We start from the raw sequence: 26,407 nt of genomic DNA, 5'->3' as shown, positions 1-26,407 counted from the left end.
GGCCGGATATCGATCCCAGGACTCTTCGCTTAGCACATGAATGCCCTACCGACTGAGCTACCCAGGAACTATACCACACACCGTCCCAATTTTTTTCTTCATATCCACACAACTCACGTGGGCTGATAAGGCGCCAGAAACCCAAATTTGAATGCACACAAACTCTGTGTGACTTGAAATGTGGTTTTCTGTTAACGTATCTTCGATGACGTATATATTATACAAATCTGACTATCAGGTAAAGCTCCCTGTGAAGTAGACTTGAATAATTTCAAGGGATCGATACCCGGCCCCGGAACAATTTTTTCCTTGAAATTATTGAAGTCAGAACTACGTAGTCTATAAAATTATAAGTTTTGAATATAAGACTATTTCCTAATGGCTGCTATGATTGAGTTTAACGTAACATAGAGAGTTGGGAGAATTTAAGGATTCTGTTAACATTTTCAAATGTGTTTTCATCATCAACATCCTCACAGATTGTAGTTCTTTGAACAACTGTTACAGTCTGCCAAAGTTCTTTTTTTTTCCATCGTTTTTGAGGACGTCCCAACGTGTTTTTTTTTTTCCTGTTGGATTATAATTCAGAATTGCTTTTGATATTCTATTGTTTGACATTCGATTTCCATGTTGGAGCCAATTCCTTTGATATCGATGTATTTGATCCAGAACAGGTATCGTTTGGCGCTCGTTCAAGATATCTTCATTTCTTTTCCTGTCCAATTTCGTATAACCTGCTGTACGGCGCATGAATTTTATTTCGCTGGCAGTAATGCGATTTTCATCACGTGTCCAAAGATCCAAGTCTCACTAACATAGCATACGAGTAGAACAGGTCTCGCGTAGAGACGGAGGCGTAGGTATATGTCTTTGGACTAATGATGGTTGATGATTCACAGATTTATTAAACTTAAAAATTGTGTCTGGTATATCTGATTCTGCTATAAATTATATCTTATAACCAAGATAACTGAATTAATTTAATCTTTCTAATATTTGATTACTGATACACATTTTGCTAGGTACTGGTATTGTAATTTTAGGTTTGTCTGTAGAAATTTCCATTGAATATCTATCTACTATTGATTTAAAATTATGTACAGATCGTTGTAGGTGATTTTCTGTAGAGGCTAAAAGTACTAAGTCATCTGCAAATATTAATGTATTTAAATGTAGATGTTATGTTTTAATCAATAGAAAGTGACTACTGTAGAATTTCAAAGTTTAATATAAGTGCACTATTTCATAGCAACTGAATTTGAATTACTGTTCTACAAAACCCTAACATTTTTTATTACTGTTGAGCAGCGGTGGCGAAAATGTAATCGTGCGCCGAGCCACTGTGTAACCTGCAACGTGCATAGCACCTATGCAGGGAAGCGGACACCCGAAGGGGAAGTGAAGCAACTGTCTGACTTATTAACGGATTTTCATTTTCCTTACGTCAAGCACTTAAATATAATTTTATACAGTACAAGGCTACAAACTAATGTTTAGTATGTGTAACGAAGAAAGAAATGAACAATAAATTGACAATATCACAACCTAAAATTAACTGTCTTCAGAATGTCTCTGTGATAAAGTTTCAAAATCAGGAATTATGTCACTTACTGCCAGTCATAGTTGATCACGAAGGTATTTGTCTGTCAGTCGTGATCTAAATTTGGTTTTTACTATTTTAATTGTTGAAAATAATTTTTCACAAACGTAAGTTGTAGCGAACATGGCTACAACAAAGCAAGCGAAAGAACGAAGCTTCGGCAAAGATTTGAAAAGTTCAACATTTGTCAAGTCCTTACATCTAGCTTTCATTTGACATCACATAGTAAATCAGCGAGTTCAAATTGAAGAGCTAACCGCATTATTCGTACATCTGCTGAAAAAGGGTCGACGTACAGAGATGATGATGATGATGATGATAATGATGATGATGATGATGATGATGATGATGATGATGATAACAACAACAATAACACTTAACCTTTTAATGTTTCATGAGTGACATGTAGTATAATGCCGTTTTATGTTATATAACCGTTTTCCTCGTAATACTTGTGAACAAATCATACATTTAATATACTCATCATATTGACAGCAAAAAAATGCGTCCTCCCATCCTACTTGGAACTTTCGTACATGGTTTCGAGAGACATATGCCAATCGCAGGTCAGAGACAAATACAAATGGAACTGAGTTTGACTCCAGTGAGTGAGAGGGTGGGGGTTGGCGGAGGTTAGAAGCAAGCGAAATGCACAGCTATCACTGCGAGCCACAATGTCTCGCGAGTCACGTTCTCGCCACGGCTGCTGTAGAGACAAAATAAGATGTTACACGTCAAACATGTTTTACATGAAAATGACTAGCTGTAGATAGAGGAAGATACGACAATATAAGGCCTAAGTAAGGCCTGAACAAAGGAGCCTCAAATGGTAGCGGTGTCTCACCGACCTTGACAGTGCTTCATAGCCTACTGCTGTGCCGTGTGCCTTGCGAAAGAGAACATAATACCCATGACTGCTTTAACTAAATGGACCGAAATATCTCAGTTCTAATTGAAGCGAAATTCTTGGAAGCCACTTAGCTAAGTAACCAACCGCTTATAGACAGCTCCACTTATCGAGTCTCCAGAGTACGGATCCAGCTGCAGAGTTCAAATTCTCGATGCCATAACTTTGATTCCGCATCAGACAGAAGCGGAGCAACTGGGTCTAGAACTTGGTGATTGCTTCAGGTGTTTTAACCCCGCGGGAGTAAACTCTCCATGAGTCAGGTCAATTTAGCGGCGAGATTCGTTTCGACCAGTGCACAAGCTGAAGCTCCCACTTGTTAAATCAGACCTCTGCATCTGAGAGAAGTAACTGCAGAGAAGTTTCTAAATAAATGACACTATAGGGGTTGTATTGCATACCATCTCCTTTATTGCTCTGGAAATTGATTACCCCGTGTCTGAGCTTCTTAAGAGCCGCAAACGAATACCGGTAAATTGCACGAAATGGCTTCCTTACAGTACATTTAAACACAAATACCTCGCATTGGAAAATAATTAAGTGTGATACATTGGCAACATTACATCGGATCGTAGAATATAAGATACTAGAAAACCGGCGGGTTAGCTCGGCTGGTCCTACTGATGCAGTCCTGCGCTCGGGCATGGGTTCGATTCTCACTTCGGCTCATTATACAGAGTGGAAGTGATGTAACTGTGCAGATTGAGCGCAGCCGTAGAACACATTCAAATAGATTTTAAAAATCCTATTATGCGTTTTGTAATTAAGTTAGTTCGTGGTAATACGAAAATTAAGGCGGTCCATAACAAACCGGGAACAGAAAAGGCAACGAGAAAAGAATAGAAAAAAGTGTTATTTAAATGTAAGCATCACAATTAACGAGAAGCTTGCCGAAGCCAGGGAAGGGAAAAGCGATGGTTGGCGAATTTTTAATTTTGCCGTTCACTCTTCCGATTCATTTTGTTGTATTGTTGTATTCTTTGTCGCTTGTAAGTTAATACAAATACATGTACACTTTTTCCTGCTTGAGTGGAAGAGAAGGCCTTAGGGCAGTGATGTCAAAGCAAACGCATTTTTCTGACCTTGACGTCGTGCGCGGGCACCAAGCGCTAAGTATGGAAAGAGGAAGAGTCGTGTGTATGAGTAAGCAGCCTGTTGGATTAAGAAAACAGTGGTGCACAAACTTCAAACGGAACGTGAAATTTTATGTCGTTATTTTTATATGGCGTCTTTCTGTTTGATATTATCTATATTGTCTGTAAAACAAAAGTACTAATACCAATTTCTTAATATTGCAGTTGTGTTTTAAATGTTAATAACATAATAAAGAGTTAAGAAAGAATATTCACATAAATTCCGTAGTAGTATAATATCATACTGTACTAAATGGATGAAACACATCATTCATAAAGGAAGTGATATCCCAAAAAAAAAAAAAAAAAGATTGAGTATGACATGATAAGTTGGAATTGATATTGATGGTACCTTTAGCTTATAAAACTAATCAATAAACTAATCAAAACAATATTACAGTACAAAGCAAAGTTACCTAGGTTCTGTGTATGTTTTAATTGTAACTAATATTACATAACAAAACTCTTATCGCATTATGCTTTTAAGGTGATATTGATGAGCAACTTTCTATAATCAGAATATTAAATTATTGTCTCGAAATGTGCTGAAGCTATAGAGCTGACATTTTTACAACACATGAGCACGTTCTTTTGCTTATGATGTAACAGTAGTTGCTTTGTTAATTCATTTCCTTACAAACAATTTCCATGCGAATATTTTCAAAATTTTCAATACACTATCTTCAGTAATACGTATATACAGTATATTAGATTTACGAAAACATTCTGTAAGGCTACTAAATAAATAGGCCTATATCTGAAAATTTCACTTCTCTATAAAAAAAAAGTTGAGAAAATATTTCTTTTGAATAAAAAAAATCAAACTTGTGAAAAATGAGCATTAAAATTAAAACTTACTTTCTTATAATACACTTATAGGCTCACTTCTCAGACAAACCTAAAAATTAACACGGATACAGTTTTAATAAGTTTTCTTCCCTTTATCTATTGAAACAGTTCTGGCCATCCCTGTATATAGCTCGACCAAGCGGCATATAATACCTCTTTCGTCTGTCTCTCTTCTTTCCGCTGTAAAGCGCTCAGGCTCAATTATTATTATTATTATTATTATTATTATTATTATTATTATTATTATCGAATATCCTTAACCTCTGTTTCTCTCTCAAAGTGAGAGTCCAAGTTTCACAACCATGCTAAACAACCGAACAACCAGTAATATAACTATTTTATAAATTCTAACTTCCAGATTTTTTTTTTTTTTTTTTTTTTGAGAGCAGACTGGATGAGAAAAACTTCTGAACTGAATAATAACAAGCATTTCCCATACTTATTCTACGTTTAATTTCCTTTCGAGTGTAATTTGAGAGAAGGATTTGATTAACTCATCAGCTCTCCAATGAGGGTGACCACAAGGATCCAAGGATCTTAAGTCGATTAATTAAAAACATACTAAATTTTCGATTTGGGATGCGCTTGATGCCAAAATGTCATACTGACAAAATTACCTTTCTTGAAAATATAGATGATATTGAATGGTATGTAAAGAGTCCCTACTGTTACTATTGCTCCTACTCGTATGTACAGCTGTCAAAAGAAAAAGTGGCCGCTCTCCTGAAACAAAGTTCCCTTCGGGTATCTTCGCTATAATTCGGAGACAGGCGATGTTACATGTTGTTGGACCACGTTGCCTGATATCTACAGTTATAATTGAAGTATACTGTGTGTTATTCGATAGCATAATGGTAGCGTTCAGGCCTCTTATTCATGAGGTCCTGCGTTCGACTACAACCTCGTGCTTTTTATGTATTTTTTTGTTCTGTTTTTGAGAGAGACAAACTAGACATAATGGCTCCTTTCTCTTTTATGATTATTTTAGTAATTAACATCAGGTTCATTAATATATTATGCCATGACTTTATCATTATGATATTGTGGCTGCAAATGGAAAGAAAAAAGATTTCATTCTCAATAAAATATCTTTCGTGGCATAAACATAACAAATTTACTGGCGTCGGCCTTAAAACATTCAAACAATTAAGCGTTCAAAAAACAAAACAAAAAGCCACAATTCAATATTTAGTCTATCTTCCTCTTATCTCGATCATCTTGCAGTCGAGTGGGCATGGAATTGACTAGTCTTTGCAAATAGCGACTGTTCTTAGACACGATATTCCAGGCATTCCGAACATTCACACATAAATGTTCTGTCCATGGGCAGGTCTTTCATTGCAAACCCAGCAATCTCCTATCTTCCCTATTTTCTGCCTTCCTCTTAGTCTCCGCATATGATCCACATATCCTAATGTCGTCTATTATTCTTTTCAACCAGAGACCCAACCAATTCCTTTTTCTCTTTCTAATCAGTTTCAGCATCATTCTTTCTTCACTCACTTTTTCAAACACAATTTTATTTCTTATTCTGTCTGTCCACTTTACACGCAGCGTTCTTCTCCACATCCACATTTCAAATGCTTCAATTCGTTTCTCTTCATTTCGTCGTAATGTCCATGTTCTTTCCCCATACAATGCCACACTCCACACAAAGCACTTCACTAGTCTCTTCCTTAGTTCTCTTTCCAGAGGTCCACAGAAGATCCTTCTTCTTCTTCTATTAAATGCTTCCTTTGTTCATGATTGCAGTTTTCTTGGGAAGGATAGGCCTAAATGCGGTAACATCCCGTTGCTTTCCGCATACCACTATCTCTTTCGCATCTTATTAAATTCCAGGGGGCCCAAGCGTGGAGATGAGGAGAGTGGATTTGACTAATTGGGCCCTCCGGACTTCACCGAAAGTCACGGCAAGGGTTAAATATGAATTCTATCAGGATGTTTGACCCGGTCAGAGACCGGGAAATCTCAATTAGCCTTTGCCCCCCGCATCCTGGACTAGCTTCTACGAATCATCAGAAAATCTTAGAGTGTGATTGGGCCAATTATTCCGAAAATGTTTCCACACTTTTGCCCTCGTAGCTCAGCGGACGAACGTCGGAATTTAGATGTCAACGTCTCAGGTTCAATTCCTCGTTACTCCTTTTCATTTTATTGTGGTTCAAGATAGTATAATGTAATAATACAAAAAGAAAAACTAATACCAGTATTATGCAACTGGATTTTTCCAAACCTAATATTAAATTTATGTTATTTATATCGCTAAAGAACGATTACAATATAAATAACTTGAATATTATTTATACAGTATCACTAAAGAACGATAACAGAATATCAATGATAAATATCGGTTTGTTTAATTAATATATTGCGAAGGAACAATAACAATATAAATAATTTGAATATTGTTTTATAATGCTAACGATGGAAAACAGAATATAAATGATAACTTGAATATTATTTAAATCGCTAAAGAACGATAACAATATAAAAAACGTGAATATTATTCATATCGGAATTTCACAGATTTATTACAGATGTATTTAAGAATTTGTAGAAGAATAGTAATTAGTGACAGTGTCCTATTTATTCTTCTTGGACCCAAATTTGTAACTTTTAAAAGTGTGGTTACTATGTTGAAGTGTATGTGTTGTAACGGATGCTTGATTTGTTATGTATGTGAGTCAGTTATGGGATGCTTGATGTCGTCGCAATGTCGTAATTATAGTTTGATTGTGTTTGTGTGACTATTGTGTATTAATTTATTATGTATGGTACGGAAAGCTGCATATTTGTGTTATAGAAGTGTTACGTATGTGTGTTGTTAATGTTTTTGTATGTTTCAAATTGATACCTGATATTTGTTTTGCAATCGCAATGCCTAATTTACGGATTGTTTATGTTTTATTTACATCGCGTAAGCTAATTTAATTTTCTTTTCCATTTCTCTTTATGCTTATCTTTTTTGTGTATAAAACTATAGCCCTAGCATACATATGTAAAATAGGGCTAACCCCCATTGGAGATACAATAATAATTATTATTCATATCGTTATAATACGATAACAGAATACAAATGATGACCTGAATTTTATTCATATCTCTTAGAACGATAACAAAATATAAATAACGTGATATCCATAATGAACGATAACTGGATATAAATGATAATTTGAATATCATTTACATCGCTAAAGAACGATTAAAAAATAAAATGAAAACTTGAAGAAGGTCCGAACCCACGACCTTTAAATCATTAAACAAGCACTCTACAGCTGGTCTACGAGGCGCAGGTATGGAACACTTTCATAGTTCCGGAACTGCTTGTACAAGCACATTCATCGTGTAACATCGCCGCGACCCGAAGTGGACTTTGAAAATATTCGCTGTTCACGAGTGCGGCCACTTTTTTTTTTGACAGCTGTACAGTAGTGGCAAAAAAAACCGGACCGACCCTTGTAGCTGATTTCAGAGCCTTGTTCACCCAGAGCACGATAGACTGGTAACACAGGGTGCTATGCATAGACATTTTGCTAGCCCGTGCTAAGAGCATGCTAACTAGCCCCTGCTATCGACTGATTACTTGTACAGGATTCTTAGCCTATCATATCGCTAACACTGGTTTATGAGTACGAAAAACGTTAGTTCGCTGATCATCCACCGGAAGCCCGCGCTAAGAAAGTCTATGAATATGGCCCTAAGACTTTCGTGGTTCGAATCCTGCCTGGGAAGGAAACTTTTTTTTGTTCCTTATCCAAATTTATTCCCAATACTTTTCGATTGCTGGTAAAATTCATGCTCTTGGAATAATAAGTTAATCAAGTAGTAAAATATCTTTAAAGAAAATATTTTAGAACAAATGATTGTTTTAATACGTTATGGAGTGTTATGTGTAAAAGTAAGTTCCACAAAATTTCAGATTATAATTTATATCTAGACAGGGCTTGAAATTAATTTTAAATTAAAATTCTGCAGAGCTAAAAAAGAAGATTAATTTTCTTTAAGTGTTTTAATTTATGCCAATATTTTTCATCAGAAGTAGTTGCAGAATTACTAAAGATACCATTACTTGCGTTCATTCGACTGACAGAATGAATGAATGAATGAATGAATGAATGAATATCTGATTGACTGGATTAATGAATATCTTACTGACTGAATGAATGAATATCTAACTGATTCACTGAATATGACTGACTGACGGACTGATTGATAAGGAAGAAGTTGGAATATTTTTTATTGGGTTATTTTACCACGCTGTATCAACATCTAGGTTATTTAGCGTCTGAATGAGATGAAGGTGATAATGCCGGTGAAATGAGTCCGGGGTCCAGCACCGAAAGTTACCCAGCATTTGCTCGTATTGGGTTGAGGGAAAACCCCGGAAAAAAACCTCAACCAGGTAACTTGCCCCCACCGGGATTCGAACCCGGGCCACCTGGTTTCGCAGCCAGACGCGCTGACCGTTACTCCACAGGTGTGGACAAGTTGGAATATTCACCTCATCAAACGAAATTATAATTTAACTCGTGTTCTGTGTCGTTTGTTATGAACTATGTAAGCAATGCCGAGTTAGAAAAAAGGCAAAGAACGACCTATGTAAGCTTATATGAAAAATAACGCGGATACTGCAGACAGTTTAATTAAATCGGCGTCCAGACGTTACGCTTCTGCGTTGGGATGATAGAATCGTGATGTTCAGTCAATAACACCGGCATGCTTGTACACTGAAAAGGCGGTGCTGCTCGACAAATATATTGGTTAACAATATGGGGCGCTTGTTGTAACGGGAATTGAGAATCGAGACATCGGTATTCACTACTACATCTAATAAAAATCCCCTATAGAGGTCACGAAGACGTATGGGGGGCATAGAGATAGAGCTGCATGCATTCATGACTTCGGTACTAGAATAGAATGGTATGATCGGCAACACGCTCCGACCGCTTTTTATCCTCGGGAAGGACTCGGTACACAATTTAACAGGAGGCTAATTGGACCCTAGAACCGGTCTGGAAGTTTTGGCTTCTTATATTCCTTCTCGTGACTTATTGTAGGCTGAAAGTCTGTTTCATACAGAACCTTTCTATCTTTTCCCAATGGCCAGACGTCTTTTCCCTGCTGTAGTGTGTGCCTTGCTATTCTTATTATTCTGTTCTGTAACATTTCTATGGTAGATATGTGATTGTTTCATTATATTCTTCGTTTTGTGACCTAGTCACCTACTGTTTGAATATTACACTTTTCTCTGTCCACCTCTGTGAAGTAACGGTTAGCACATCTGACCGTGAAACGAGCAGGCCTGCGTTAAAATCCTGTTTGGAGTTATTCCGAGGTTTTCCTCTCAATTAATTGAAGCAGAAATGCTGAGTACGTTACAGCGTTCAACCTCAGACCCATTTCGCTTCATTAAATTCAACTTCATCTATCATTTTTCAATAGTTTCAGCTCGATCGAAGATGTAGCAGGATGTAGTACCGTGATTCGTATGTAGATGGTATCGATTTGAGAAATCTGCAGAAGTCCCTGGAGGTCAGAAGGGCGTTTATAGTGGGCTCCGTCTGACCGGGTGTTGTGTCTGAACCGATAGATGGCACTAAACACTATTTTTCTGAGAACAGCTATTCTGTTATCTCATATAACTGGCATGTCCTTAAAATATCTTCTCGTGTTTCAGCTGAGTAATTTAATATTAACCTAGATCATATATACCCAGATAGGTCGGCCTTATAGGCTTTGAGGTTAACAACTTTTGACAGTTTTACTACTTTGCCATCTAGTTGTTACATAAGGAGTCACGTCATAATTCCCATTTGAATTGTTAGCGACTGTACTGCCATCTAGTGTTCGTTTATGGCGGACGGGTGGCGATCCTGGCGGTTGTTCTCTTCAAAGCGCTACCGATTTTAACATAGCAATGAGTTATCTGTTACATATATGATCTAGGATATTAATCTTATTATTAATTTAAGTCTATAAATTCTTACTTTCAGTTCTTCTTTAATTGAGATATTTATTTCTCCATATTTCCAGCTATTCTGACGGTTTCATTTGCTTGAGTTTAGGTTTAGAAAACTTCAGTATTTGCCAGCACATGTCCGTAGCCTACTTTGAAGATTTGTGCTCTCTATTACATTTATTATTATTATTATTATTATTATTATTATTATTATTATTATTGGAGTTGGACGAGGTGGATCTCAGTCATGGCCTTTACGGTCACCGGACCTCACAACCCTTGATTTCTTCTTATGGGAATTTGTGAAACAGCACGTTTTTCAGAAAGAGCCTACATCCATAGATGACTTGAACCAAAGGATCACCCATGTTATCCAGCACATTCCACCCGCAACACTTTTAAGCTTGACAGAAGAATGTCAGAATCGAGTGGGGCATTGTCTTCAAGTAAATGGAGCAAATTATGAACTTTTACGGTAGTGAAGACAATGCACACAATTGCATTTCCAATTACAGTAGTGTATACCATTAAGTCAACTGACTTCTGCGTTACACGATATTTAATATACCGGTACTTACGCAGCAGCGGTGACCAAAACTCGAGCTGCAGTGATTACATGCCACAGTCTATAAAGTAAAGAGACGGAGGAAAGGTACTTTGCATGAATACTACAACCAGTGGTGGTTCCTGTACTAACATCTTGATCAATCCCGCGGATAAAAATCTCAAGCTTTGCTGTATTAGTAATGTCACTGCTATCATCATGAGCCAGTGAATAATATACGATTTTTCTTGCTTCTTTTTTAACCTTCCTTTTGGTTATAAACAGGAATTTTCTAAATTCTTCTCTCGATACTTGGTCGAGAAATTCGTAGTTTTTCAAAATTAAAAACTTCTTATTGACAAGTTATTCAAGCTATTTCAATCATTACTGTTTTGAGAAATTTTGTTTCATAAAAAGCCTTTAGAGCACGAGATATTTCAAAGCCCATCAGGTATCTGACTGCCTTACATTTGAAGAGTCCACTGCAAGAATGATGGATGTCATTTGGAATACATTTTTCAGGAGAAGCAACTCGAAGTTCGAAATGCTTAGCACTCAAAGCTTAACTGTGACTTTGCGATCATTACTGGACAATGACTATCAGTGTTAATGCCATTTATAAATTTGTATGTACATTCTATATGTCTTAAGCTATGCATTGACAGTTTTGGTTCATTTTCGACAAGAAAGTGACATCCATCATTCTTGCAGCGGACTCTTAATTTATTTATGTCATCTTTCTCTTCCTGGCTATTATTTAAGACATGTAAATTCCTGGCGTTCAACAGTTCGTTGGCACATAGTATTGAATCAGTTTTTCTACAATATTATTATTAAATGAATAACTAATAAATAGTTACCCTCATCCAAAGATTAAGAAGATTAAAATAAAGATATAACCTAATAATTTATCCTTCTAGGGTAGTGGTCGTCAGCACTCGCTGAAATGTGCAAAGGGTACGCGGTGCCGCCCCGTGTGCAGCAGAGAGAGATAAAGAGCATACCCGCTAGCAGTTACGGAGTGATGCGTTTTCCGCGGGTTAGGGACTCTAGCCCCAGCGTGCTCTGTGCTGACGATCCCTGTTCTAGGGAGAAGATCTAAAATATTAATATTCATGCACTGTACAGCAGAATTATAGAAACACATATTTAGTGGTCAATAATAATAATAATAATAATAATAATAATAATAATAATAATAATAATAATAATAATAATAATAATAATACATTATTCAGCGTGGCAATTAATTTTTCTACATACTCCTGAACTGTTGAGCAAAATAGACACATTACATTATGTCCCACAGAACAACAAAAAAGTTGAATAATTTCGAAGGAAAAATTGTTCCGGGGCCGGGTATCGAACCCGGGACCTTTGGTTAAACGTACCAAAGCTCCCAACTGAGCTACCCGGGAACTCTACCAGACACCGATCCAATTCTTCCCTCTAAATCCACAGACCTCAAAGTGGGCTTTCAACCGTCAAGCAACCAAAACTGAGTGCACACTAACTCTGTGTGACTTAAATTGTGATTTTCTGTAAACGAACAGTGACGTGTATTATGCAAATCAAGCTTTCAGGTATAACTCCCTGTAAAGTTGAATTGAATAATTTCGAAGGAAAAATTGTTCCGGGACCGGGTATCGAACCCGGGACCTTTGGTTAAACGTATCAACGCTCTACCAACTGAGCTACCCGGGAACTCTACCAGACACTGATCCAATTTTTCCCTCTATATCCACAGACCTCAAAGTGGGCTGACAACCGTCAAGCAACCAACATTGAGTGCACAAAAAAGTTCTCCTTTTTATTCTTTACGAAACCACCTCTTACTGACTGTAGAGACAGAGTTTGTAGAGCGACATGATACCGTCACTGCTTGCCTTCAGTACGTGAATGAAACACACAGTAATGCACAGGAAACTCCTCGTACCCGTTTGAATGTCTGTGATTACACGATGTAATCAAGAACCCGCTTTGGTCACCGCTGTTATACAATCTAAAAGGGAACATTAAAAATGTCTGTTGAAATTTCGAAGGGGTGCGGCAATAGAAAAGTGGCGGCGATCAGGTCCCGTGACCTCACCGCTGGACGAGGGGCGTAGCAGGCGCCCAGCCGCAGTAATTTCCGTCGTGTGCAGCAACACATGTCCCAGTAATGGGATTACACACCTCGCATGCTCCATCCTTAATCGAATCCACGTAGCAATAAAAGAGAAGCGTCTTGAAACTGTATCCCTGTTATATAACATGTCCATTTGCCGCGCCCAACTACGTACAGTACATGGAGGCCTTCTCTTCGTTTCAATCTAGTATTCCATCCACGAAGAGGGTCGTTACTGCTTCTTGTAACTTGATAAATGTTTTCATCCTTCAATTTACGTTAGACAAAACCCCCCAGATCAGAATTCTGAGCTTGTATAACTGGTTTCAGCCATACAGAATTAAATGACTTGAACGAGGTTTTATCCTTCCGATGCAGAAGTTTATGTAGTTATGACGTCACACAGTTATCCATGATAAATTTGTTTCATATAACATAGGGATAGAAAGCTAAGTTTCTACTATACGCAATGTAGATGAGATTTTTGTTTGCATTACATTTCAATTTAATCGGCTTATGTATTAATAATAATAATAATAATAATAATAATAATAATAATAATAATAATAATTTACACAACACAGAACTGCACGCATTGTATTCTTCACCTGACATAATTAGGAACATTAAATTCAGACGTTTGAGATGGGCAGGGCATGTAGCACGTATGGGCGAATCCAGAAATGCATATAGAGTGTTAGTTGGGAGGCAGAAGGGAAAAAGACCTTTAGGGAGGCCGAGACGTAGATGGGAAGATAATATGAAAATAGATTTGAGGGAGGTGGGATATAATGATAGAGAATGGCTTAATCTTGCACAGGATATGGACCAATGGCGGGCTTATGTGAGGGCGGCAATGAACCTCCGGGTTCCTCAAAAGTAAGTAAGTAAGTAATATTAATAATAATAATAATAATAATAATAATAATAATAATAATAAAATAGTTCATTAAGAACAAAAGCCGCCCTAAATAAGGGTTCATAGATTGGCCTACTAATCCATTCACAATGAACAATGATTAAAAACAATTCTGTGGCCGGGAGGAAAAAGGTCTTAAGTAAAAATTTTTAAACTTTTCGGGAGAGCAGTAAAAAGATTGAAATTGGTGTCAATTATAGAGTTCTTATAATTAAGATATTTTTCCTGGATATTATTTGTTTATATTTCTTCTAAAATACGTAATGTTGCTCATTTAACAATTTTCTTGACTATTTCCAAAAACAGCCGCAGTTAAGCCCTTTTAAGACTACAACCCAAACTGAGAAAAAGGGACCATTTAAACATAAGACCTTTTTCATGTCAAAATAAATGGAAAATATAAATTATTAGGAGTGCAAAATAGATCTAAAACATTATAGGACTGTTTACCTGGTGCTTAAAGTTTTAAAAGGAAAGGGCATCAGAATGTGGTAAAATAGATAAAATACGAGTTAGACCTTTTTAATAGAAGAGCATGGAAAGTAAACATGTGATGTTTGTAAGGAATAAAGTATTAAATATTCTTAAGTCCTTTATTCTGTGTGTGCTCGATTCAAAAAGTACTTAGAACATTTGGTAACGTTCTATAAATCCAGTCAGGAGTCTTATTTGACTTTAACCGTTTTACCAGATTGTAGAGAATTGTTTCCGCTTTCAGAATATATAAAAATATCATTTTCACAAAACAATTGACTTAAGACCTTTTTCCTCCCGGCCACAGGTTTATGAATGTAACAATGTGAAAAAAAAAAAAAAAAAACATTAAGGTATATAATGCGAAAACATAAGAAATCATTTACAATAAAAGTTTCTTGAGTACAAATAATTACTAATTACAGCCAAGGATGATTTTAACACATGAGATCCTATGGCATCAATCGTTGCATCAGAAATTTTAAACTGTTTAAGTTGATTTAAAGAGTCTCGAGGGAGCGGTCACGGCCACCGAATATGAGCCCAAAAACTGTCCAATATGTGATGTGGTATTGTGCTCCAAGATGCTGACAACAAGGCCCATAGATGACTTGTTTTTCACGACACACCTCTTGTGGCTGTTGCTCATGCATCTCGAAACGGACTGTGGGATCAAGAATGACACCCTTATCCTTCTGCCGATCAACTACATTATCACGTCTAATAGAGTCATCAGAAGAGACACTCTAAATAAATACCTAAATATTTCAACGAAGCTATCGATGTACTACCGTATTTACTCGAAAATAACACCCAATCCTAATTTTTTAAAGTATTGTTTTATAAAAAATATTTTGTATGCGAATATCAGACGCATAAGAAAATACATGAGCTGCTGCCAGGAAGTCGAAAGCAGAATAGCAATGGCCAAGGAGCATCTTCTGCGGACCTCTGGAAAAATAACTAAGGAAGAGACTAATAAAGTGCTTTGAATGGAGTGTGTATTGTATGGAGCAGACACATGGACATTACGACGAAGTGATGATAAGCGAATAGAAGCATTTAAAATGTGGATATGGAGAAGAATGGAACAATAAAGTATGCTGGTCAGGCATAAGAGCCACAACAGAGTATCCTTTCCAGATACAACGAACCCAACAGAGTATACTGGCCAGGTGTAACGGACTCAACGAAGTACCCTGGCCAAGTGTAAACGATCTAAGAGAGTATGCTGGCCAGGGATAAGGGCTCCAACTGGGTAAATTGGCCAGGTATAACGGACCCAATAAAGTACGCTGGCCAGGTAGAATCGACCTAAGAGAGTACACGACTCTATTCAGGGATAAGAGCCCCAACGGAGTAAATTGGCCAGGTATAACGGACCCAATAAAGTACTCTGGCCAGGTAGAATCGACCTAAGAGAGTACACGACTCTAGTCAGGGATAAGGGCTCCAACGGAGTAAATTGGCCAGGTATAACGGACCCAATAAAGTACGCTGGCCAGGTAGAATCGACCTAAGAGAGTACACGACACTAGTCAGGGATAAGGGCCCCAACGGAGTAAATTGGCCAGGTATAACGGACCCAATAAAGTACGCTGGCCAGGTAGAATCGACCTAAGAGAGTACACAACTCTAGTCAGGGATAAGGGCCCCAACGGAGTAAATTGGCCAGGTATAATGGACCCAATAAAGTACTCTGGCCAGGTAGAATCGACCTAAGAGAGTACACGACTCTAGTCAGGGATAAGGGCATCAACGGAGTAAATTGGCCAGGTATAACGGACCCAATAAAGTACGCTGGCCAGGCATAAGGACGCGAAAAGAGTATAGTGGTCAGGTATAACAAGCCCAACAGAATACACTGTTCTGGCATAATGGGCCCCACAGAGTAATCTAACCAGGTAGAATGGCCCCGCCAAAGTACACTGGCTTGGTATAATTGACCTAACAGTGTGCACTGTCCAGACACAATGAGATAAAGAAAATACTTCAACGAGGCACAATAGACTAGGCGACCCTTCAGATTTTGCATAATACTACCATGGATAAATATATAATAGGATACGAAACTGCGGTCAGCACCATCTGACGGCGGGGGGCTCAAATAAGATGATCAGCGCCCGACGTCGTAGGTGGTGAACATTAGAACTACGTGTTGGGTACGTTACTAGAGTTCTCTATATATCCGTTCGTTCGAGACGTTGATCGAGAAGACAAGATGGCAGCCAGAAACTTGCTAATAAGTGGACATAAAGTGATACTACGTCTGTGTATAAGCAGTGAATGTTAAACAGTGATGTTTATGGACGTTGTAAAAATAGTGTTGTTGAATGTATTGTAAAGTAATAGTAATATAATAAATTGAACTAAGTACTTTTTGCAGACTTTTCCATTGCGCTGTGCACTAAATACCCAAAGAATACAAACCCAATTATCTAACCTTTTGCTTTATTTTCTGTCTCTGTCTGATTATATTTTAATTGGGTAGTGCAAAATAGATCGTCCCTTTTATCTTCCTGTTGGTTTCGGTAAGAATTTTCAGTGGAAGATGCTGTGAGGAATAAAAATGTAAATGTTTTTTTTTTTTTTTTTAAATTGAGTTAGTTTGACAATAGGGCCATTCCATGTCAAATCAACACAAAAAAATGGACTTTTCAACCCGACCAACTCAGATTTTCATTAAATTTGGTGGGATGGTAAAGAACCTTAAGTTAATTAATTATGTTAAATAATGCACGATATCGATACAGCAATTCTGTCAATATGAGAAAAAATGTAAAAATGTCGCATACTACGTCAACAAAAATAATTCATAACTTCTCTTCTAATTGAGGTAGAATTTTAAACTTGGGCTTATTTTAAAGCTAAGGGATCATACGTTTCAATAAAAATAGGTTTTCATCAAAGTAATGAATTCTTTATTGAATGGTCACGTGAAACACATTTTAACATTGAATATTTATAAATGCGGTTCATAAATTATTTCGCGAAAAATGTATGTTATAGATGTAAGAGTATTCTCCCCTTGGTGTAAGTTTCATTTTGGAAACGTTTCAGGAATATCAGTAAAAAAATATATCAGTGTATTGGTTTGTAGCACTTAAACCGATCTTACACCAACACTGCATGCGCGCGAGTTCGTACTTATCTGATTATCTGCGTCGTCGATCTGTCAGGCCGTCATGAGTAGCAGTTTATACAGTCTTCAATTTATACAAAACGTGCGATCTGTTTCAAGTGCAGTGTCGTTAGTTTTTGTAGTATGTGATAGTTTTGTGCAATGTAATGGAGTCGCATTTTAAGTTACAGGCCTATGTTTGCTGCAATCCCTTCGAGAAATCAGGGCATTGTAATTAGAGGAACAATTTAAAAAGTGTTATATCGTGGATATTTAAAACAGGAACAAAATGTGTGCCCTATGTGTCGCAAAGAAAAAAAAAATATAATATGATGCTATTACGCAGAATCCTCAGAATGACTCTAGTAATGAAGAATACGTCGATTCTACAGCAAATGTAAGTGATTAAATACAAGTCTTTTTGACCAAGGTGTGTTCCTTATTAAACAAAAAAGGCTACAACAAGAAAAATATAAGAGACAGAAATTTGAAAATATTGTAATATCTTCGATATTAAAGACGCCGAGGAACCAGGACCTTTCTGATTCTGAAATTTTGTCTCAGTTGCAGGAAAATTTTCAAAATTCAGGTAAAAGTGAGAAAATCACCATTTTAACACTACTACCTAAAAGCTGGAGCGTAAATAATATAAAAAAGAGTTTCTTTCAGCTTTCGAATATATAATTCGGAAAGCAAAAGTCCTGGCAAAGGGAAAGGGAATTTTGTGTTCACCAAATCCGAAACCTGGAAAACCCTTGCTCGCGGCTGTTGCCGGTAAAGTTAAAGAATTCTGTTGTTCTGACGAGATAAGCAGAATGGTGCCTGGTAAGAAATATTTGTTGTGATTAAAGAATCAGGGAGTAAATCACATGAGCAGAAATGAATTATATGCAGTGTTTAAACATTCTAACCCTGAAATGAAGGTAATATTCTCCAAATTTTCAGCTCTTAGACCAAGAAATTGTATTCTAGCTGGAGTTAGTGGAACTATACTGTCTGTGTTTGTGGCCTTATCAGAATGTAAAACTTATGCCGGAAGCAATTTATTAAAGTTTCAGGTTTACGTGGATTTCTAGAAAATTTTTCTTTATACCTTCCAACTTATCAACATTTCTTGGCTACTATGGTGTGCAATCCTGCTCATATAAATTTCTTGTTCAGGAAATGTACAGAATGTCCTGAACCATTCAAAATAAGAGAGGGTTTAGAGAAATGTTTCGAATAAAACTTCGGTGAATCAGTGACCTACAAGCAGTGGATGACGACTGACCAATCAACGCTTGAGACCATAATGAAACCCACAGACAAATTTTTCGACTGTCTCTTGGAGAAACTTGGTGATTTAATGGCTCACTCATTTATATCATCTGAACAAAGTAAGTTTCTACGTGATATGAAATCATTTCTACAGCCATGCTAGCTTCTTTTGTTATGCGACTTCGCTGAAAACTATTTCGTAATCGAAGATGAAATTCAGTCATATCACAGGACTAATGTGCAGACAACCATTCATACTTTCGTAATATATTATAACGAATCGTCATCCGATACGGTCTCTATTAAAAATCTGGTAATAATTTCACACTGCCCGAAATACGATACTACAGCTGTACATCTGTTTCAAAAATATCTAATGAAGTCATTAAAACAAACATATGTAATTCATCACAAAAATTATGTATTTCTCCGATGGATTCTCTGCTCAGTATAAAAATAGAAAACAATTTCCTGAACCTCACATTACATGAAGAAGATTTTGGATTTCCAACAGAATTGCATTATTTTTGCATATCGCATGGCAAAAGAGTATGCGACGTTGTAGGTGGAACACTTAAAAAGGTTTGCAGCTTGTGCTAGTTTGCAGAGACCATCTGATAAACAAATAACTACACCTAGGGAATTGTACGACTGGACAAGGGATCATCTCCCAAACATTACTACCGTTTATGTGACTGAAAAAAGCTATACTGAAGAGGAAAAAATGTTTGCTCTTTGATTTGCAAAATCCACCGCAGTGCCTGGAACACAAGTTTCATACAGTCCTGCTGTTTAGGATGGGTATTATTCTTGCTAAGCAGTTTTAAAATGCAGCTGAATCAACGCAGCATCCTGTCTGGAAAGATGATGAAGCTATTTCATCTCAGCAATGAAAGATAAGCATTTCTTACAGAACTTCAGGTTTAACAAAATCCATGTGACAATAATTTATTTGAGGCAATAATTTAAAAAAATCGAATTATGTACTACATGTTAAATTACATAGTGACATTCAAGAATATGATCAAATATAATTAAATACAACGAATGTGTGGGACATAATTATCGCGACTTATACGGTTAGCTTACGCTTGCAGTGACAATAATTTTTATCTTTGTAACCTATGATGATTCCAAGTTGAAACTTATCAGTTCATTATATCACTAATTGAGGCGTACTATATATTTTTTTCCTTAAAATAGAACCCCCGCATTTTTAAATATGAATATATGAAAATTATTTCACCATGTTTTTTTAGTATAATTGAATACATGCAAAAACAATATAAGCAATAAAAACTATCACATATTAAGAATGTATCACCCAATTTTTGTAAATTTATCTGGAGACGTTGTTGAGATATATAATTTTAATTGAAGCGGCGTGCTTACAAAAATATGATTTTTCTTCATGTTTGAAACGCCACTGACAGAAAACGAAAAGCACAGGACATATGAAACTCGGCAGTTTTAGTTAGCGTGGCAGGTAAAACAAACCCTCAAATTTTGAAATAAATCTGAGTCGGTCGGGTTGAGCGCCTTGTTGATTTGATATGGAATGACCCAATAGTGTTGAGGGGCGGGAGGGAGGGAATACTTCTGCATAGTTTAACATTTTCGTCATCAGGTGCGCTGCTTTTTTTTTTTTTAATTCTTCTTGGATTTTGATGCAGTATCGGACTTCATGGGTCCCTGACTGCACTATTATCTTCTTGTTCCTTGTGTTATTACTTCATAGAATCTCTTCGAACATATTCGAAGACGTTTATGTCCTTGAAAAAGTTTGGAGTGATTAGTTTTTATTTTCGCTACTTGGTGCGCTGCTAGACATAATAAGTTCTCCACCGCCCAACAGGTGGCAGCAAGATCAATTTCTACATTAGCGCCTCTAGCATCTGTTACGGGAAACTCAGTAAGTTTCGCATCCTACTATATATTTATCCATGATACTACCCTGATGATGAAACCTGTAAGTAGTCGGAGATATTAAACCTCAACACGGTTGAAAACACAAAATTTTTCTTTTCAGATTTACAGTTCAGTCAATGCTTTACACCTTATAGGATTTGTACTTATTGATTCTTCACAAAGAATTCTGAATTATTTTTAGCCGCTCTTCGTCCGATAGAAGCTGTCCAGTGCGTGGGAGCTGCGTAACAATGCCGTGGGACTGCTTTAAAGAGACACAGGCGCAGACAATGGGGAGAGCGTGGGCATTAAGTCCCCAGTTAACCTGTAAAACCGAGAATTTCGAGGAAGCTGAACACCTTCAAGTGTTTAATTAAAAAGAAAGAACTGGACACAGCTGCTTCTTTGCAACAAACACTCTTGTTTCGTTATACCTGGTGCTTATTTTTATATACTGTAACTCTAGCGGAATGTGAAGCTGCAAGTGTGGAAAAGTTCCATAATTAGATTATTACTTCTTCTTCGTCAAATTCCACCTCCGCCTTTCCTGCGAAGTTATACTCTAATGCGTTGTAGGGGAGGGTGCATCCTCTTGATCAATACTAGGGAGACATACATTGAGGACTTCTCTATTCGTGTGGTCAGCACGTAACAGAGCCACCTCAGAGTCAACACACGACAAGGAAAATTATCTCCTATTACTCACTCCGGGTCTCGAACCATGGACCAATTGGTTGAAAAGTGCATAAGCTGTCCAGAAAGCCAGGACAGCATGCATTAGATTACAAGTTTATTTTGATTCAAAAGATTTCAGTGAATATCCGGCATAATTTTAACTACCGTACTTTAATAAGGAAAAACGAAAAGGAAGCAAGTGTGCTATTTATTTACTTATTTATTTATTTATTTATTTTACTCATTTGCCTACTTATTTATTTATTTATCTATTTATTTCTTTACCCATTAACCTACTTGTTTGCCTGCCAGCCTGCCTAATTGTTTATTTGTCTGTCTGTCTGTTTGTCTATTCGTTTTTTCGTTCATTCGTTCGCTTGTTTTTTTTGTTTCTTCGTTTATTTAATTTAATTATTTATTTATCCATCCATCCATCCATCCATCCATCCATCCATCCATCCATCCATCCATCCATCCATCCATCCATCTATCTATCTATCTATCTATCTATCTATCTATCTATCTATCTATCTATCTATCTATCTATCTATCTATCTATCTATCTATCTATCTATCTATCTATCTATCTATCTATCTATCTATCTATCTATCTATCTATCTATCTATCTATCTATCTATCTATCTATCCATCCATCCAACCATTTATTTATTTATTTATGATAGAGATGTACAAATAAAACTTTCCAAGTACCAATATATGTGTGGTACAATCAGAAGAGTTTCAGGAAATAAAACAAGGAAGGAAACACAATTAAAATTCTATAAGGCTATAGCAGTCCCATCCCTCTTATATGGTAGTGAGAATTGGGTCCTAAGACAGAAAGAAATTAAAAATATACAGTCATCAGAAATGAAATTTCTAAGAGCAGTCAAGGGCTGTACAAGACTAGAGCATATAAGAAATGAAAGCATAAGGGAGGAATTAGAAATTAAATCTATAATTCAGTAAGTCGGTGTTTATAAGAAAAGATGGATCGACCGTTTACAGAGAATGGATTATGGAAGGTTACCGAAGTTGGCATGGAATTATAAACCACGAGGACCCTGGCAGACCAAGAAAGCGATAAGAGTATTGAGCCGGAACAGGCCATGAGGCCTATATCATGAAGAAGATGATGATGATTTATTTATTTATATATCTGTCTAAAACAAGGCAAAGCCCCTATTCAAATAGTGTAAAATAATAGTTACTATGCTATAAAAATGAAAAAAAAAAATACATTTAAAAAGAGATAAATACGTATACAAATACAAGATAATAATAATCCGTGGCGCGACAGCCCATGAAGGGCCATAACCGAAGAGCCGGTTGCTGGCCTCACGGCCACATGTCGTAGCAGAGGTGGACGATCACCCAACCGGAATGGAGAATCGTGTGGTTAGCACGATGATCCCCCCAGCCGTTATAGCTGGCTTTCTTAACCGGATTTCGCTACCTATCGTAGCCCCCCAAGTGCATCACGATGCTGGGTGGGCACCGGTCCCATACACTGGCCGAAATTTCATGAGAAAATTTCTTCCCCCATGAGGACTCGAACCAACGCGCATTCCGTAACGCGAGTCCTAGGCAGGATGCCTTAGACCACGACGCCACGGCGCGGGATACAAATACACGATAGATATAAAAACGAATGAAAAAAGAGAGATTCAGATATAAATACAATACAGAAACAATTGGTTATTTTACGACACTCTATCAACTGCTATGGTTATCTAGCGTCTGAGTGAGATGAAGGTGATAATGGCAACGAAATGAGTCCAGGGTCCAGCACTGAAAGTTACCCGGCACTTGCTCTTACTGAGTTGAAGGAAAACCCCGCAAAAAACCTAAACCAGGTAACTTGTCCACAAATAGGATTTTAACCCGAACCCGGTTGTTCACGGTCAGACATGCTAACCGTTACTTCACAGCGGTGGAATACACACATAAAGCAGGAAAAAATATACAAAATGTAAAATGTATACCTATAAGCCCAAATGAAGATCATATAGCAAAATAATAATAATAATAATAATAATAATAATAATAATAATAATAATAATAATAATAGCTATTTTTTTTTTATTTATCTAACTTCAGTATTTTAATAAGACAAATTTTTACATTTAATGTAAGAAATGCTGAAATCTAAATCCCATATTTCACATAATTGAATACAGAACACGTTTTTAAAAGTGTTGAATTTTTATGTGATTAGGATGTTAGATCCAATTTTAAGTGTTTTAAGGTAGCATCTCTGACTGAAGTGCTACGCGCTGATTTTCCATCCAGGTGTCCCGAATTCGACTCCCGGCCAGGTCGTGTTGAAATATGTGGACAAAGCAGACATTGCAGAAGGTTTTTCTCGGGGTACTCACGTTTCCCTCTATCATTCTCCCAACACTTTCCACTTCACCTACGCTTTCCCTCGTTCATTATCATCATCATCATCATCATCATCATCATCATCATCATCATCTTCATGCTATGTACTGTGGGGTCTCCTCTTGTTGAGGGACCGCGGTGATGACTACGTGGAAAGGTAAATGGATTCTACAAGCAGCAAGGGAGTTCGGAGACGGCCCGTAGAGGAATCTGTAGCGCGAGAGGACCTTAGGGCATGCACATCATACCATCCTGGGTAGCATAACGGGCCTACCCAAGCGGCCTACGTATGAGGATGATCCCAGCGAGTGCTTCTCCCCTTAAGGTGGACTAGCAGGTCTTTAGTGATTAAGAAAAGAAATGTTACCGGTACTTTAAAATTCCCAAATCATTTTCAATCAGTCTTTTAATACTGTTGTGCTTACGGTTGAATACTGCTTGTTCTTCTCACTGTGGATTTTTATAATATGACGTAGAATTAACCTTTCTTGTAAATAAAAAGTTGAAGTTCCTAGAATTCCTCATGAAAATTATTTATACAGTAGAACTTGTTTATAACGACATCCAAGGGACCTTGAAAATTATGTTCTTATAAACGAGTGTCGTAGTAACCGACATTCATATTATCAATCTAGTGAGGTGGAAAATGAAAAATAATAAACATAATTAGGCTTATTTTAGATTTATGTGTTCACTTTTAAGCATACCATGAACACAATAAAATACACGTACAATTATAAATACAGAATTCTGTATTAAAACAGTTTGTTCATTACTCACAAACTTATTTACTGAGGAGTGACGTAATCAGTCATTTTACTCTGTTGTCTCCTACTTGTCCAATATACACTTTCTAAATTAAATTCTATGTTCATTATTTCAGTTGCAATTTCACTGCTCCTTCTCCTACCTTCATACTCTCTTCCCTAGCTTCATAGAAATGTTCATAATTCTAATGGCTTCTAAAGCGTCACTCACTTCTTTTAGTGGCCATACTGCGTTAAAATGCGTGCACTTAGTGAAAACTTCCTGTCGAAACTGATCTAATACCGCATGAATTCGGGCAGGTTACAATGGGGTGGGGAATCTGCCTGCATTCCAGAGGTCTAATTTAATTTAATTTATTGGGTTATTTTACGACGCTGTATCAACATCTCAGGTTATTTAGCGTCTGAATGATATGAAGGTGATAATGCCAGTGAAATGAGTCCGGGGTCCAGCACCGAAAGTTACCCAGCATTTGCTCGTTCCAGAGGTCTATGATAGAAGGGAACAGTAAAGGATTTGGCAGATTTCAGCAAAATACTTTGGTTCTTAGAAAATTGTATTCCAAACTGAGGTTGAAAATGACGTTATATGCGAGGTAGACGCTTATACGTTTGTCGTATTAAGCAAGGTAGAAAAGCAAATGTCTTACGGGGAATTAGTTGGGACCACAGAATACTTGACGTTATAGGCGAGGTGTCGCACAAAACGAGGTCGCTATAACCAAGTTCTACTGTATTTATATATATATTTTTTTTAATTTTTTTAATTGGGTTATTTTACGACGCTGTATCAACATCTAGGTTATTTAGCGTCTGAATGAAATGAAGGTGATAATGCCGGTGAAATGAGTCCGGGGTCCAGCACCGAAAGTTACCCAGCATTTGCTCGTATTGGGTTGAGGGAAAACCCCGGAAAAAACCTCAACCAGGTAACTTGCCCCGACCGGGATTCGAACCCGGGCCACCTGGTTTCGCGGCCAGACGCGCTTACCGTTACTGCACAGATGTGGACTATATTTATATTTATATTTATTTACATATAGTAAGAAGTAAAAAATTTAGGGGTATATTTAGATTCAAATTTAAATTTTCAAAGTCAAGTGACTTACATATGTAAGAAAACTTTTTCCATTATTCATTCCCTCAGACACTTGACCAACGTTTTACCTCTCAGCCTTAAAAAGAACCTGATCCAAACTTTAGTGATTCCCCACTTCGATTACTGCGATTCTGTATTCACGAATCTAAATACTGATCTTGCCTATAGACTACAGCGTGTTCACAATATCTGCGTTCGTTTCGTTTGTAACATTAGAAAATTCGATCATGTAAAACCATCACTGGAATTGTTGCCTTGGAGTCCACTTAAAGAATGAAGATTCTTCAACTATCTCTTATTACTATTTAAAATCATTCACACCTCCACACCCTCTTACCTAGCATCTCGTTTTGTTTACCTTTCACTACCTCGAACCCGGAACATGTACATTCTCTCTATTCCTCTGCACAGAACATCCTTCTACTCATCATCTTTCAGCATATCTATTCCACGCCTCTGGAACTCTCTCCCTGACCATGTCAGAGACTGTCGGACAATATCAAAATTCAAATTTAAATTAAAAAATCACATTCTAGTTCATGGAATTGCTATTTGAACATGTGTCAGGTTGCGCAACTTCGGCATAACCCATGACATATAGTAAATATTGTAACTATGCTGTTGTAAAATTGACAATTAATATGTAATGTATTTATTATTATTATTATTATTATTATTATTATTATTATTATTATTATTTTC

The sequence above is a fragment of the Periplaneta americana genome, chromosome 4 (assembly GCF_040183065.1).
Source record: "Periplaneta americana isolate PAMFEO1 chromosome 4, P.americana_PAMFEO1_priV1, whole genome shotgun sequence".
Taxonomy (NCBI): domain Eukaryota; kingdom Metazoa; phylum Arthropoda; class Insecta; order Blattodea; family Blattidae; genus Periplaneta; species Periplaneta americana.
This window is presented reverse-complemented; position numbering follows the sequence as displayed.